The 15,121-nt window shown below is 37.6% G+C and overlaps 1 protein-coding gene across 2 annotated transcripts in view; it reads right to left on the reverse strand.

Annotated features, from left to right (window-relative positions):
- The window catches only part of ndst2b (N-deacetylase/N-sulfotransferase (heparan glucosaminyl) 2b), a 52,651-nt gene that overhangs the window by 20,160 nt on the left and 17,370 nt on the right, over positions 1 to 15,121 (reverse strand). The window contains exon 2 of one of the 2 annotated variants that reach the window (XM_056771288.1): positions 267 to 389. The exons of the other annotated variant lie outside the window; for it this stretch is intronic. The gene's annotated coding sequence lies outside the window, so the exon portion shown is untranslated. The remainder of the gene's footprint in view (positions 1 to 266; positions 390 to 15,121) is intronic. 2 annotated transcript variants of the gene reach the window in all.

Raw genomic sequence — 15,121 nt, forward strand, 5'->3', positions numbered from 1 at the left:
ATTTTTTGAAACCATCTATAGTCGTCAGGCTAAACGGTTTAGGCTGAATTAACAAAAAACAGACAAACCACAAAAAAAATGAACATCACAGAAAACACAGAACTTGCAGATCAATTTCAATCACACTGCCTTGCAAGCGCTGTAAGACTCTGATTTCAGACCCCCTTTCACTGACACCTGCACTTCCTGTGAGACACCATGTGACCACTTTCATTTTCACATGATTCCTCTGACAAATGTCAGCCTCAACACTTCTGTATACTCACATCAGAGCGCTAGATGACAAAAAGACACAGGCGAGGTCTTGAAGCAGGACAAAGAGCCGACGCTTTCCACTGCTGTCATGTTGAATCAGATGAGACTGCACTGCGGTCACTCACAACAGATTCCTGTAAAGAAGGTGGACAGCAAAAGATTCAGAGGCTGATTTCTTCTGCGAGATCTACAAAAAAGTCTCCGTTCTATTCTCAGACTTCAACATGAGATATACAGTAGTATTGTTGAAAGAACAACAGACGGTGGCATCTCGAAGGGAGAACCACAAAACAGGGCCCCGCCCACAAGCATCACGTAAAAGCATTTGAAAGTGAGTGGGCTAGTGTATATCTGGTAAGCGGCAGCATGTTAGGTATCAACTGAGTAAACAGTTGACCAAGACAGAGTCCTGTGTTCATTCCTGTAGCTCAGTGGTAAGAGCATTGCGTTAACAACACAAGGTTGTGGGTTCGATCCCAGGGGAATGCAAATACCTATGTAAAATGTATAGGATAAAGCAATGTAAGTCGCTTTGGATAAAAGCGTCTGCCAAATGTAAATGTAAACACCTCATAAATCTCTCCTCCATGCTGTCTGGTTACTATCCAAACACACTTTGAACCTGGACTAGTAATAATGAAACATTAAAATCATAAGTAAAATAATCATTATAATCATCAACACCTGGGCAACCACCCACAACTCCCTAACACTGTCTTCCCTAAAATTGTACAAATGTAATGACTCATCCATTATGATCCATGTTGACTCATATCATTTAACATTTAATTTTTTTTTTTAACAAATTAAGGCCATAAAACAAGATTCTTATTCCTTCATCTCAAATAACATCTTTGATCAGAATATGTGTACCTTGGGAATAAAACCCACGACCTTGCCGTGCTTTGCCAAGCTTTAGTAACAAACTTGCATGCTACAAACATGATGTCAAATACACGGGTCAATATAACGCCATACAATTACTGCACGCTTGAACGCTTCTTGCAAATGAAAATTATAGATTTTTGGAATTTGGTATCTATATTTTCATTCATCTGTGGGGGTTTGCTGGATTACTAACACATTACTGTAGGAATTGGAACAAGTGTTAAGTCTGTCGCCATGACAACACAGAAAATAGCACTTGAGCGCCACAGCTCAATGAATTCAATGTCTATAAGGCCAAATCAGACATTTTGCTCCATGGAAAGTGATGCCGTTTCAGCTTGACCCATCTGGAATGCACTAAGAAAATGCTATTTCATCCTCAATGCTCTTCATTGGAATTTCGTCATTTTCATTGGAATTCACACCATCACATCCTTAAAAAAACATCCAAAAGGGATATTCAAAAGCCAAATTGTCTGAATAACACAGTTGGCACAGGAACCAGTTACATATTAACATACGTTTTTAACTGAGAACTTTCACAGCAATTTAGGGTGAAAATATACCGTATGACACAGAAACCCCAAAATAATCCTTCTATTAAAAAACTTTCTTTCACAATGACTTGTTTGACTTCTACTGACTTTCTTCCAAAAAACACCTTCTGTAACCAGTCCTTTCCATATTCATTGACTTTATAATTCGGATGGCGGGCAGCGGAAAACTGCTCCCCTGAACGCTATTAGGCCATGCTAGAAAGTTTGTCCAATTGGATGAAACGCTGAAATATTCATGACAGGCTGATAGACTTGATGCATTCAGTAGTTTAGCCGGGCTTTCACCCGCTGACAGAACATTAGCGGCTATTACAGAGAGAGCAAATGGACCTGAAAATGGCTGGTTTCTTGTTTAAAGGCATCAGTAAATATTTAACTGGAAGCTATAAATTTCACAGGTTACAGGCAATGGTAGCTGCAATATCATCTGTGATAAAAGTGTCATGAACAAGACGAAAAATAACAATAGATTTTTCATATTATTTTATTTGCTTTCATGTTAAGGTGCCTGGTAACCAATATTTGATTGCATTTAATTGTTTAAATCATGTTTTTTGACCCAACAATAACAAGTAATTAGACAAAAATAAAACGTTGCATTATGCATCGATATCGTGTGCAAAATGTCAGCATATTGTCGTCACCTTTGCTCTTTCTGTCATCTCAGTGTTGATGTAACCCCATTTCCATAATCCTCATCATGTGTAGGACCTGAAGGATAGACACCTCAAGCATGCAAACATTTTATTTACCCATACCACACGATTTTAGGCTCCTGATTTAATTACATTGGCATCATCCCACATTACATCTCTCTGTGGTTGATGTACTGTATCTTCGGCACTTTCGAGTCTTAATCGAAAAACCAAAAACGCGAGCACCCGACCCATCACTGCGCACTGACAAGGGATGAGCGATGAAAGGAGAATATGAGGGAGACGTTGGAAACGGAGGGATAGCAGAGCTGGTTGATTATACCCCCTGCCTGCTGTGCCTTGTTGGATCAGATCAAACAGGCCCAGTTCTCCCGTGAGATGATTTTTTACGGGACGTGTGTAAATGAGGAGCGTCCAAGGCTGTGAGGCATCTCCATATTCACAGCGGGAATACCTACAGCGAGCTGGTGCAGCTAGCACACCAGTTTACTCTGATCTATAGTGCAAGCTTTCATTCTTATATTATATGCATTGGCAGGAGGGATTTAACCATCTTCTGTGACAGATATAATGTAATTTGTCATGCATGACTTGCACTCAGGCAGCTGTTGACCTGCCTTTTTTCATTATGAAGTTTATGAACATGCATTAAAAGGAAAACATTTTTTTCATATTTTTTTCACTCTCACGTCATTCCAAACCTGTATGAATTTCTATCTTCTGTAGAACACAAAAGAAGATATTTTGAAGGATGTTTGTTATCAAATAACAATAGTACACACTGATTCCATCATGAGGACATTTTCTTTTTCAAAAAGTGTCATATTAAATTTTAGAGATCCGAGAGTCAAATAATTACTTTTATTTTTGGTTCAACTATCCATTAGTTTAACTTTCCATTTACAGTATGTAACTGAGCAGCTTTAAAGGAATAGTTCAGCCCCCAAAAATGGTCCCCATGGACTTTCCATAGTAGGAATAAAAGTAATTATGGTCAAGTTAATGGGGTTCATTTTTGGGTACAATTCCTTTACAATAAAAGTGAACCCTAAACCTGATCCTGATGTTGTGTAGATTACTTTAAAAGTCACTTGTCGGTCCGTTTTTGGAGGCTGAGGTCCTAGTCAACATGGGCTTTTACTGTATATAAAAACAGCTATGCAATTCTACAAAATAAATGATTTTGTGTTTTGTGAAGGAAAGACATTTGTTAAGAATGACAAAGATAAGTAACTGTGAGAATACTCATCCCGGGGAACTACTCCTTTAAGACCCTGTCCACACTGATGGGTTTTCGTTTGAAAATGCATCTTTTTCTCTCCGTTTGGGCCTTTCTGCCAACCTGAGACAGCATCTTTGTCAATGGAAAGAGAGCTTTTCGAAAACGTACTCGAAAGTGGAAACATTTGAAGACGCCGTTTTCGCATTGTAGTGTGGATGACGAAAATGGAGGGGTTTAAAACGATGACACGTTTTTAACTTCATGACGCAGTTGTTTCAGCTGCTCTCATGTTTGATAGCATTAATGTCAGTTCATGGATACTTAAGATTTCATTAGCGACATAATAAAGCACAAAGTAGATAAACACCTGACAGAAATGACACATGCTGACGTGTTTTATGATCTACTCATGTGCAGTACATGGATGTAAACGGTTTCAGTGTGGATGGGCAGCGTTTTGAAAATGAAAATTCAGTTTTCAAATGAAAATGCACTACTGTAGAGGCAGGGATTTCAGCATGATAATACAACAATCAAGTCCATGAAGAATCTTCAAGGAAAACAGTAAAATCTCATTGTCTTTTTTTTCCCCCTACATCATGGACATTATCTTTGCAGTCTGCTCACATTCTTTGAGGTGTTTGTTTAAGAGACAGATCTACTTTATCTGGTGCTTTTGAAAATCTGCTCAAAATAAACTGTCATTCCTTTCCCTCTCGTGTCTTACGTCAAATAAAAATTCGCTAGATCCTACTGTTTTTCAAGTGGAGGTCGAGTGAAAGGAGGCACCACAATTACTGTCAGTTATTGAGAATACAAATAAATTGGTCAGCGTGGTTGTAGGAAAAGTGTTTTATAACACCAGCAATTGGCCTCTGTACACATCATGTTTTGAGATCAAGAGCCATTAGTGTTACTTTAGGAAGGGACTGTTACTGTAGCAACAAATGACCTTTCGTGTCTCAAACCAATCAAAAGTAAATATCCTTGTAATTCTAACTCAAAAGAACATTCAACACAGACCCGGTTGTTGCAAAAACCCACCAAACAACCCAAAACACATCTGTACCGCCAATGGCACATACCTGTGGCTTATTAAAAGCCAACTTTAGGAAACATGAAAAAGTTCAAGGCCACCAAGATGACCAAACTTATACCGTAAAGAAACATTGTAAAAAATACAGAAGTTATAAACAGCTTTTACATAGATGAGACCAGCTCTTCAGTCTTCACTCATCTCAGTTTCTATAAAACGCCAGTGATAGTCGCACTAATGTTTGGAAAGCATTTGCAGGTGAAATCAATGGATTATGGAGGCTAAGTTTAGCCTGTAGACCACAGGGTGATGTAAACAGTGCTGTGGGCTCGGCCGCAGGTTTACCTCAGACTTTGTAAGCAGGGTGGTGATGTTAGCTGAGGTGAATGGTTTTGAGTTATACTAACAACTTTAAACATCTAATGGCCCTCTGAAATCTGTAAACATGGAACAAATAACAGAGTGGCACAAGGGCCTTATATTCAGCTCAATGTCAACATGAACGTGAGACGAAATAGTGTGAGTTTTAAAGACTATTACAGAGCCTTACTGAAGTCATTTATGAAATTACTCAAGGATGAGATGAAAAAATATTGGGAATGAAACAATGTTCACATTTTAATAATGATAATTCTAAGTTGACCTATAGAGTGTATTCTTCTCCAAAAGTATACATTTGAAATAGAAGGCGACATAATACTGTACATAACATATTATACATAACATAATATCAATATTTTTTTATGTAAAGATCAACGCAAAGATAGACGTAATGTAACCAACATTTTTACAGAAGATTTATATCAATACAATCATTATAAAAACCAAATGACACGGAGCCTCTTAGAACCGCATAGCAATGCACTTAAAAGAGTTTCAGGACAAATCTTTATTGTATCCCATCAGCTATACAGCATCTCAGTTAGATGAGGAGAGTGGAGGACCACAAACTGAGCTCTCTGTGTCAAGTGAAGGAGAACATATGGCTTTCCAAAAGCCCCAAGAGGATGTTATTTCTTAAAATTCACTCTCTAACTGTAGCAAAAGCATTTTTTTATAAAGTAGGTGGCTGGTAAACAACTGTGCCAACTGATGCAAAAATGCTGCCTTTAAGTCTCAGTCTCATAAGTAACGCATTCCCCGCTCGTCTTTTAAATCCAAAGTATCTGTTCCTATTTTAGACTAAAGAGCTACAGAGTTCAGCTACAGAAAAAGAGTCTTGCTTTTAGCTCTAAACCCAAAACACTCCAGGAGACCAACAAGCATGTATAATTCATTTTGCAGAGAAAACATGTATATAGATCACACACTCTGCATTTTAGGAAAAATATTAAATGATAGAAGTATTACAAATTAGGGCAAATGCTCCAAGAGGAAAAGAGCACAGCTTCAGTCTGTCACAGGAGGGACTGTCAGAGCATAAGATTGACGGATGTGACAGTCTTTTTCCAATCCAGGTTATATAGAGTTTGGATAGAGAGCACGCTTCCTGAGGGACATACAGTCGGAAACAATGTATTAGTAATGGTAGACTTATGGTAACAGAATCTGGGGAAAAGCTCAGGCTGAATCTGATTATGAAGTCCATTATGGCATATTCAGACAGTTTGAATTTCTATACAGCAGAGTAGAGTGAACCATATATATGTTTGAATAAGTAGTGGATAACTGGATTCCTAATATTTCTCAGCGTTACTAGATTGTAATTACACTCACGTTTGGTATGTATGCAAAGCTTAGAATTTCCACTTTCAGGTTCATCTACTCGCCACAACATCATTACAGCGGACGGTACAACAATAGAGAACGTTTAAAACAAACTTGTTTCTATTTAGCTACGCCCTACTACAGCGTCCAGTTGGACGACTTTAATGGCGAAATTCTCAATATTTTTGCGCCCTCAGATTTTCAAATAGTTGTCTTGACCAAATATTGTCCTATTCGACCAAACCTTTTAGATGAAGTATAAATCTCAGTTATCCAATGGTTTTGTGGTCCAGTGTCACATATATTCAAATCACTCACTTCACTAAAGAAGACAAATATCTATTTGGGCAGTGGACAGGAGGCAGTGCACAAGACATTGGAACTGTGCTTAGATGTGCAATATATTAAAAGCAAAGACAAACCACAGCAATAAAGAAAAATCACAGTCAGCATGTATGCTTTTTGTGTGTATGTTCTTATACACAATAGACATTGTGACAGAGAGGATAAAAAACATATACCGGCTTGTCAGCCTGAATAAGACATAAAACAGGACTTAAACTAAACAACATCCTCCCTGCCCTGTATCTGTATCTCTCTGCTGTCTCTATAGACACCTTTTATGTGCATAAACATTGTGACACGTTTCTGTGGGCGGAGCTTAGGTGGAGGCAGAAAGATCACCCTGACCGCATTACTAATGCTAGGTAGCACGTTTTGTTTGCTTGTTTTTTGACAAAAAAAATCAGATTAAATTTTAACATGTAAGGTCACTCACTGTACGATTGTTTTGGATACAGTTCACTTTAAGGCAAGGAACCAGGCCGACCTGCACGCACTCACTCAATGGATCCAGGGTCAACTGACATGATAACCTCCAGTTAAATTGCCTGACATCTACAGCTACCAGACAGAGATTGTATAACTTTATTTGGAAAAACAAAACATATTATATAAAGAAAAGGGTTATTAAAAATTCCAACGAAAATGGTGGCCTCAATTTTTTGGATTAATAATTGGAAAGATAATTGGCTTAGACAGGTGATCAGAAATCCTAACTCCATTTGGAATTTGAATTTATTCCCTCCCATATTTTCTGGGAGGCATCTTTGGTGGCATTCAGTTTTTCCTTTGATGTAATTATGACATTGATAAAAAAATCACTTTATTTAGACACCAACAAAGAATTAACACTTAACATTGGTCCCAACCTAATGTTATGAATACCTATGTAGGTGGGAACTGTTGGTCTTCTAACTCTAAAAATAGATGTATGAGAAATTTATATAAAAGAAACATTGTATCTTTGCCCTATGTTCATTCATTAAGGAACCGGTTCACATATTCTATAGTATGAAAAAAGGTTTGGCTACTTCGCAATCAATATTTAATCACAAACAAAATTGAGGAAGTATCATTTAAACCCATTCATAGAATCTACCCCACAAAACATTTCCTTTCGAAATTTAAAAAAGGTATAGATACGAATTCCACTTTTTGAATAATTGCCTAAAAACTGTTGTTCATTTATACCGGTACTACCACTTTTGTGAAAATGTTCATCATTCCATTATTAAGAATGTTGATATAGAGATTTTGTTTTATTTTGGAAACATACTTTTTGGTGTTTTGGAGAATCATCAAATAATTTATCATACTAGCAATCGTATTTATATGATTTATTTGATCCTTTTGTTAGCAAATTTTCATAGAAACAGATAAAAAAATTGGAAGAAAACCCCGTTTTATTTCCTCTAAAAGAAAAATGGAACTTTATGGAAATTTGTCAGATATTTTTAGACACACACAACCCAAAACATGATCCACACCAACAAAAAAAATAGTTTTTTATCTTAAGTGTTATCAAGGGAAACGCAAGCATTTTTGATGACCATTTCTCCTAAGGTCGTGTTTTCATTGTGTTTAACTACAGCTGTCGTCAGTGTTTTTGTTTGGCAATGGCAGTAGGTATTTGTTAAAATATTAATTTGGAGACTGTATTCTCTCGATTGTGGCACTAAACAACACAACAAGATGATATTTTAAACTCCTTATGTTTCCAAATCTGTGCTGGTTTGTTTAGTCCACCTCCAGTTTCTCTTTGTTTTGCCTCCAGCTAATGCCGTGACGTAAGCGTGACGCCGGCGCGAAAGGAGCTGAACACATCTAATCTAAATTTAGAACTTCAGACACACAGACTCATAAAGTACAGAGTTTGATTGTCCTGTCAAAGGAATATTACACCACAAAATAAACATTCTTTAATAATTTACTTGAATACGTGTTCATACCGTAAAAATGTCTGAGAGCACTATCAAACTTTTTGTACTATTTCTAAGTCATTTCATATTCCTCCATCAATCTCACGGTTTCTCTCTGTGCCGACATATCTTTTCTCTTTGACCGAGATCTTGCAAAAAACCTTTACAGAGGCGTATTCTTAACAACCAAGATTGTGCAACCTCAATATGGCATAAAAACATATTCTGCAAATCTTACTAACAAATTTACAAATGGTAGTGCAATGTGTAATGAAGATAATGACTCCAGTCCATTCAGCACCATACAATCAGAGGCAAAAAAATACAGGAAAACACACACACCTACACAGCACGCGTGAACAATGCCATCACATGGACAAGATCTTAAATCTCCAACACCAAATCTTTAAAGGCACAACATATGCTCAATCCAAAAAAATTTTTTGAAAAAGAAATGCATTACGGTAAACAATTTTGTGCATCCTTGAGTCACATTCATCCTACTCAACACACTTTAGTCCAATCAAATGCTCTCTATAATGACAACATCCTTCCGGCATACATCAAGCGCTTTAATGGGGCTTTAAAGTCTTTTCCTGACTGTATTAAAACACCTTGAAAAGACAAAAACACAAAATGTGAAGGCAGAGTACACCATGTGCTGTGTGCTCTAAACATTGTGATCAGATAAAGATGAAACTTGACCAAACAAATCGGCACAGGTGGCCTTTAATGATTTGTTGAAGGTGGATTCCCTGAATGTCATGAAAGAGTATGGAACTCTGAAAACAAAGGAAACAGAACACGCAGGGTCCATTATCGCCAATATGCCAACATGATGGTTTAAGCATGTGTTCCATTAGCCATGTCTCCTGGTGGCAGAGAATATGCTCTTTCTAAAAGCATGTTTGCACAGAGTTATTTTTAACCTGTTAGAGCTCAAACCTGTTCTATTGCTTAGGTGAAGGAAAATCGTCATGAAATTATTATTTATACACAGAATTCACTCAGTACTGATGCAGTTCTTACTGTTCAAATTAACATGATGCCTATTAAAACTTAAAATAAAACCATATGACGGTGAATATATTTATTCATTAAGTAACTTTACTTCAAACATAAGGCTCTCATAAAGCAAAAATATGTTTTCTATTAACTGCAAGCCCATATAAAAACAGAATTTGACCACAACAGAAAGCCTGAAACTGATGCAAGAGAAACATATGGGTGACAGGTTAATCCTCACGCTCATTGGATTCATCCAGTAATATCCATACCGCATTCATAAACCTACCATTAGCATAACTATTTGCAAACACTCAGCCCAAGTGGCACTTAATACTGGGAATTAATTACATTTCTATCAGATGACGGCTCTATCTTCTGTGATATCTCTACTCTAGAGAAAGCTTCCATTATCGGTAAAATGTGCAGTCATGAAGGACAAATCCATGCCTGATCCTTAGAAAAATAACACGAAGGCGAAATAAATGCACCAAGGAATATTTCAGATCTCTTAAGCGAAATCTCATGCACATATTATAAATCACGTCAGTCAGACGCCTCTGCTCAATGAGTATCTCCAGCAGATTCACCTTGAGAACGACCTAGAGAATCTCTCAGCTTCACTGATGAGAAACACACACTGATTCCAACACACTGACGCCAGCAGAGCATATGACAAAACAAGGGTGTTAGCCAAAGAGACAACAAAAGCAAAGAAATCAGCTTATTTTCTAGTTCCCCATGTCTATTGTTACATTCTCTCCTTGGAGAGATCTTAACAGTATTGCATCTTTTGTTTGAGGCACATTTGCCACCAGCCTTTACAGATCCCATAACCATGTTGAATAAAGACCTTACGTAATGAAGTGTTGTTTGTATAACCTTAGAATGAGCTATTTCTTTCCCTTACATGGAATTCGCCACGTTGTTTCTACAGTAGCCCTAAATAATGCTTCGTAATGCAAGATAATGTAAAGAGCATTTTGTGAAAACATAACCTTGATATCTTTAATACTGACTGAGTAAGGTGATGACAAAAAAGATTGAAATCAAACTTTAATGCTTATCTTGTTATTCTACTGAAAAGTTGGAAATTAGACTTTTAAAAAAAGCCGTATGTCTTCTTTCAAGGTTTTATGGTTTTAATCGCTAAATATGTCCTAGCAGTTGCTGATGCCCCAAAAACAAGAAAGCACTTTGGCTGCTAATGAATGAGTCTCATTCAAAATGGTCCTTTTCTGGATTTATTGTTGACTAACTGCCTAGAAATGAAATCAATTTCAGATATGCTTTGCTGTCCAACGGCTTTGTAAGAGCAAAATTCATTAATGAGGTCATTCGTAACGACCAACTCAGCAATTTCGCTCATCATCATCAATCACTCATCAATCATCGCAGTACGGACGGAAATCAAAAGCGCTCAAACGCTCCGTCGAAATAGAGCACAAACTCAGGTCAAGGGCGGCATCACGAGACGCCCGTTCCGCCTGTCACTCAGAAGGGTGCACGATGCAAACATTTCTTCAATATGATCCATATTCATGATCTTATATTCATGTGACCTCAGGTAATAAGACCAGGGGATGTTCAATTACTTGCCTGCACAGAAGCATGAGATTCATTACTAGGGCCACCCCCCTTTAAACATTATAATTCAAAGACGTTTGCGATTCATTTATTCCGCTTCCCACTTCATGATGTTGAGTGTCGTTACGTCCCGGCGACGGAGGGGCGAGAGCGGGATCCCACGCCGGCGTGTGGAGTTCCAGCGGCGTGGTGACTGACAGGTCGCTTAATGAGAGCAGAGAGGCACATCGACATGGGGCGTCTGAATGGAGCCCTTATTACAGAGCGCTAGTCCGATGTGTGTGCAACCACACCAATCTTTTTATTTTCTTTTTACCAGCCTGTGGCTACACTACGAGCATGGATGTAGCCTCTTAAATGAAATCAAAGGTCGGTTGTAAGAGCGAAAAGTGCAGCCCGTGTCACATCATGGGATTGAGGAGCACTTGTCGAAAGCGTAACTAGCTATTACGGTGTTTGGACAAATCACATTTCTAAAGCAACATTAAAGTACACGCAGACTGAAACTGTGAGGAAAAAATATGATCAAATTCGTTCTCAGATGGTTGTCATGCCAACCGATAAAATTGGCATAAACGTAATATTGCTTCATGGATGCTAAGACTAAAATGATTTCAAAACGTTGCTTCCATATGGAGACAGATCTCATCTTTGACACCCAAAACCAGATTTTATTTTTAATTGGGTAAAGTGGCTTCATCTGTCTCGCTCTATGCATTTCAATCAACTCTCAAATAAATTGGTCTTAAGAAAAAAACACAAATATCACCAGTCTTATTATGTTGAACTGCGGCGGGCTTTGATGATCGCTGATGAGACCTATTCTTATAATGGAGATGAACAAAGAGAGGGCTCCGTTCTCCCACAGACACGAATAAGCTTTCCAGAGACCTTTAAATAATTTAATGTGCAATTATTTTCACAGAGCGCTCGGTTTGCTTTTGAATACTGCATGAATAAGAGCTTTATATTCTCTACGCACGTGAATGTAAAAATGGAGACCCTTTAGAAGGCAAAGTGCTCTACATGCACAACAAGCCTGCACCACGTAAATTATAGAAACAAATAAATTTATTTGCAAAAAAATTCTGCAATCTATCACTTATAGATTAAAGAGATAAAACACTTTCCTTACAGTGACCTGAGTCACAACTGTAAGCTTATGATAATTCATAGTATGAGCTGTCGGGTTTGATTTCACAGGAAATTTTAGTTTGATAACATTTAAAATTAGCAGGAAAAGTACCCTGCAATTTTGTTTCAAACTAAGATTGTTATACAGAAAAAATCCTCAGAGTGGTTAACAAACACACCAAAAGAAAATTGTGAAATGTGCAAAACTACAATGATTAGGCTGAACGTACAGACGCAGATAAAATGAGGAACCATTTCAAAATTATTTTCAGTTTTTCTGAATTTGCTATTTATATCTATGTGTTTGAGTTAAATTATAAATTTCTCCCAATTTCCCTTAAAAAAAGGTTTTGTTTTTCTATTTGAAAATGAAAACTGGAGAAACAGGTCAAAATAACAGAAAAGATGCTCTGTTCATATTTTTCATATTTACTTTTAAGCAATACAGCAGTAATATGTGTACATTTATTAAGGGAAAAGCCCAAATAATTTTTTATGTGATAACCTTGATTTTATCACAGTTTTCTTGCGTCGTGTCATGCTGTCAATCTTTCACATCGCTGTTGGATGACTTTGGCACTTCTGAGTTTAGATTTTGTTGAAATTCAACAGACACTGGACTGAACTGACCGAAATAGTCTAGAAATGCTGATTAAATTAAAATTTTGAATTTTTTCTTAATTTATTCTGTGGCTGTACTAGCAAAAATTTAATTGTAAATAATCTTACAGTGATATTCATATTTTGAATGCTCTAAATAGGGTGGTTTACAAAACAGTTTTTTCATACAAAGCCATCAACTTAAACATCAAATAACAGTTGACAAAAACCTTCAATATATAACCCAATATATTTTTCTATTTCACAGATCAGGTTGATCTTCCCAATTCATCTTTTGCAGGCAGTTATGGCAGAAGCCGTGGCCTCGGGGCTTAAAATCACCATGAAACAGAAGTTATGATTGACTTCTTTTTCATTTCGTGGCAATGAGGAGCTTCGACTGATCGGTCTCTATAAAGGCCAATACAGAAAAGTCGATCAGATGACGCAAAATTCGCGAGACCTTTTTTTACGAGCTACGAAAATGGCTTCATTTTCATTTTCACACCACCAACCTCATCAGACATTTGAAGGTTAGTCACATAAAGGAGTGCGAGTGGTTTTTAATGTTAGCTAGCGCTATTAGTGAGCGGGACAGTTCAGCAGCTTTAGTGCCAGAGATGTCGTTAACCAAAAGTTCTTCGTGATTTGTTTTATCAGTGATGGAAAATCTGAAAGCAATCCGTAATTTTGATGGATTACAATAAAGTTATTTGTAATTCCCCATTTTATCATTATGTGTCATCAGAACGTGATCGTGAATGGACTGAACGTGAGTGTGAGCAACAGGAGGAAGGCTATCACCAAGGGACGTCTGTTTCCTGTTCATTAGCCTACTCTCTAATGCCTGCCTGGTCAGTTTTGGAAAACGCGCATGTGGTCAGCAGACACTCGAGGAAATATCAGAAAAAATGATGAAATTCATTTTCTTTCATCATATTGTGAAAGACCAAGATTTTCTGAAATTTTTTTCAATTGTCAATTTATGAAAATTTCTCTCTTGAATTTTGGGTTTTATAAATAATGCTACTGAGAAAGCTTCAAATAGCTCCTGTAATTGTGGATCGGTATAAGTCCATACAGATTTCAGGGATCAAGGATCGGTGATCGGCACCAAAAATCCTGATCGGAGCACCCCTAAGGGCGGGCTTTATTTTGTCCTTTCCTTTTTTATTGGTTTGGTTGTAAGTTGGGCCTGAATAGGAGGGTTGGAGCTTAATGTTTTTGGTAAAGAATATATCAGCAAATTCATAAAAAAAATATGGTGTCCAAGGATAAATCATTTATAATAATCACTGCAACACTGTGTTAAACACATATCATTTTCCTGTTTGAATTCATGGTAACTTTAAGCGCTCTATAAGCTACGTTTAGAGTCAAGGTTTAGGGCTTTTGATGAATGTGCTGTCCAGCCGGTTTCACACTTTCCTGCATCCCCATTTTAGACCAGTGTCCTTCACAGGCCATTAGACCATTCACTTTACTGAAGGTTAAACTGGCATATCCCAGAGAGATCCATAAACAGGACAGGCTGCTATCTGCTCTTGAAACGGGCCATTTGGAATAATTAAATTTCCTTCTCGTTTTACTTCAAATCTTGAAAAAAGTAGCATGACTTGACAAAGCATGACAATGGTGCGAAAATTATTAAGTTATGCCAGAGACGGTGGTACCCTCCCAAGCTTGGCAATAAACTCAACACAAGAAGCTCTATGTCGCTCCTTTTCTATCCCATCATGAATGCAAGATGGAGCTCATCTGCAACTCCACCTAATTCGCTGGACACCAAACTCCTTTTATCTACCAGACTGAAAGTATTTTACTTGTCGACCTGTCAAAGGGTGCTAAAGTGTCTCACTTTTTAACGCATTAAGCCGACAGGAAAAGAGGGATGGTGGGGAACTGAGAAAGAGAAGGTGGGAGGGTGGTGAGATGCTCAGCAGCATGACATTTTCCAGCAGTGTGCAGACCAAAGAAAATGAGATGTTACCTTGTCTGTGAACGCTTTGAAGATGGAATGCAATGTAAAACATTCAGGATGCATCGTGATTTCAGGCAGTATCAGGCAAATACACCACAGACTTAAGAATGCAGAATAAAACATGTTTATGTACTTTTATGTAGATGTCGCATTTACTCAGTTTTGCATTGAAAGTGCTGGTCAGCAGCTGTGAGATCTGCGAACAAGAGCATAGCCAAACAATGGTATTATA

Source organism: Triplophysa dalaica, chromosome 17, assembly GCF_015846415.1.
Source record: "Triplophysa dalaica isolate WHDGS20190420 chromosome 17, ASM1584641v1, whole genome shotgun sequence".
Taxonomy (NCBI): Eukaryota; Metazoa; Chordata; class Actinopteri; order Cypriniformes; family Nemacheilidae; genus Triplophysa; species Triplophysa dalaica.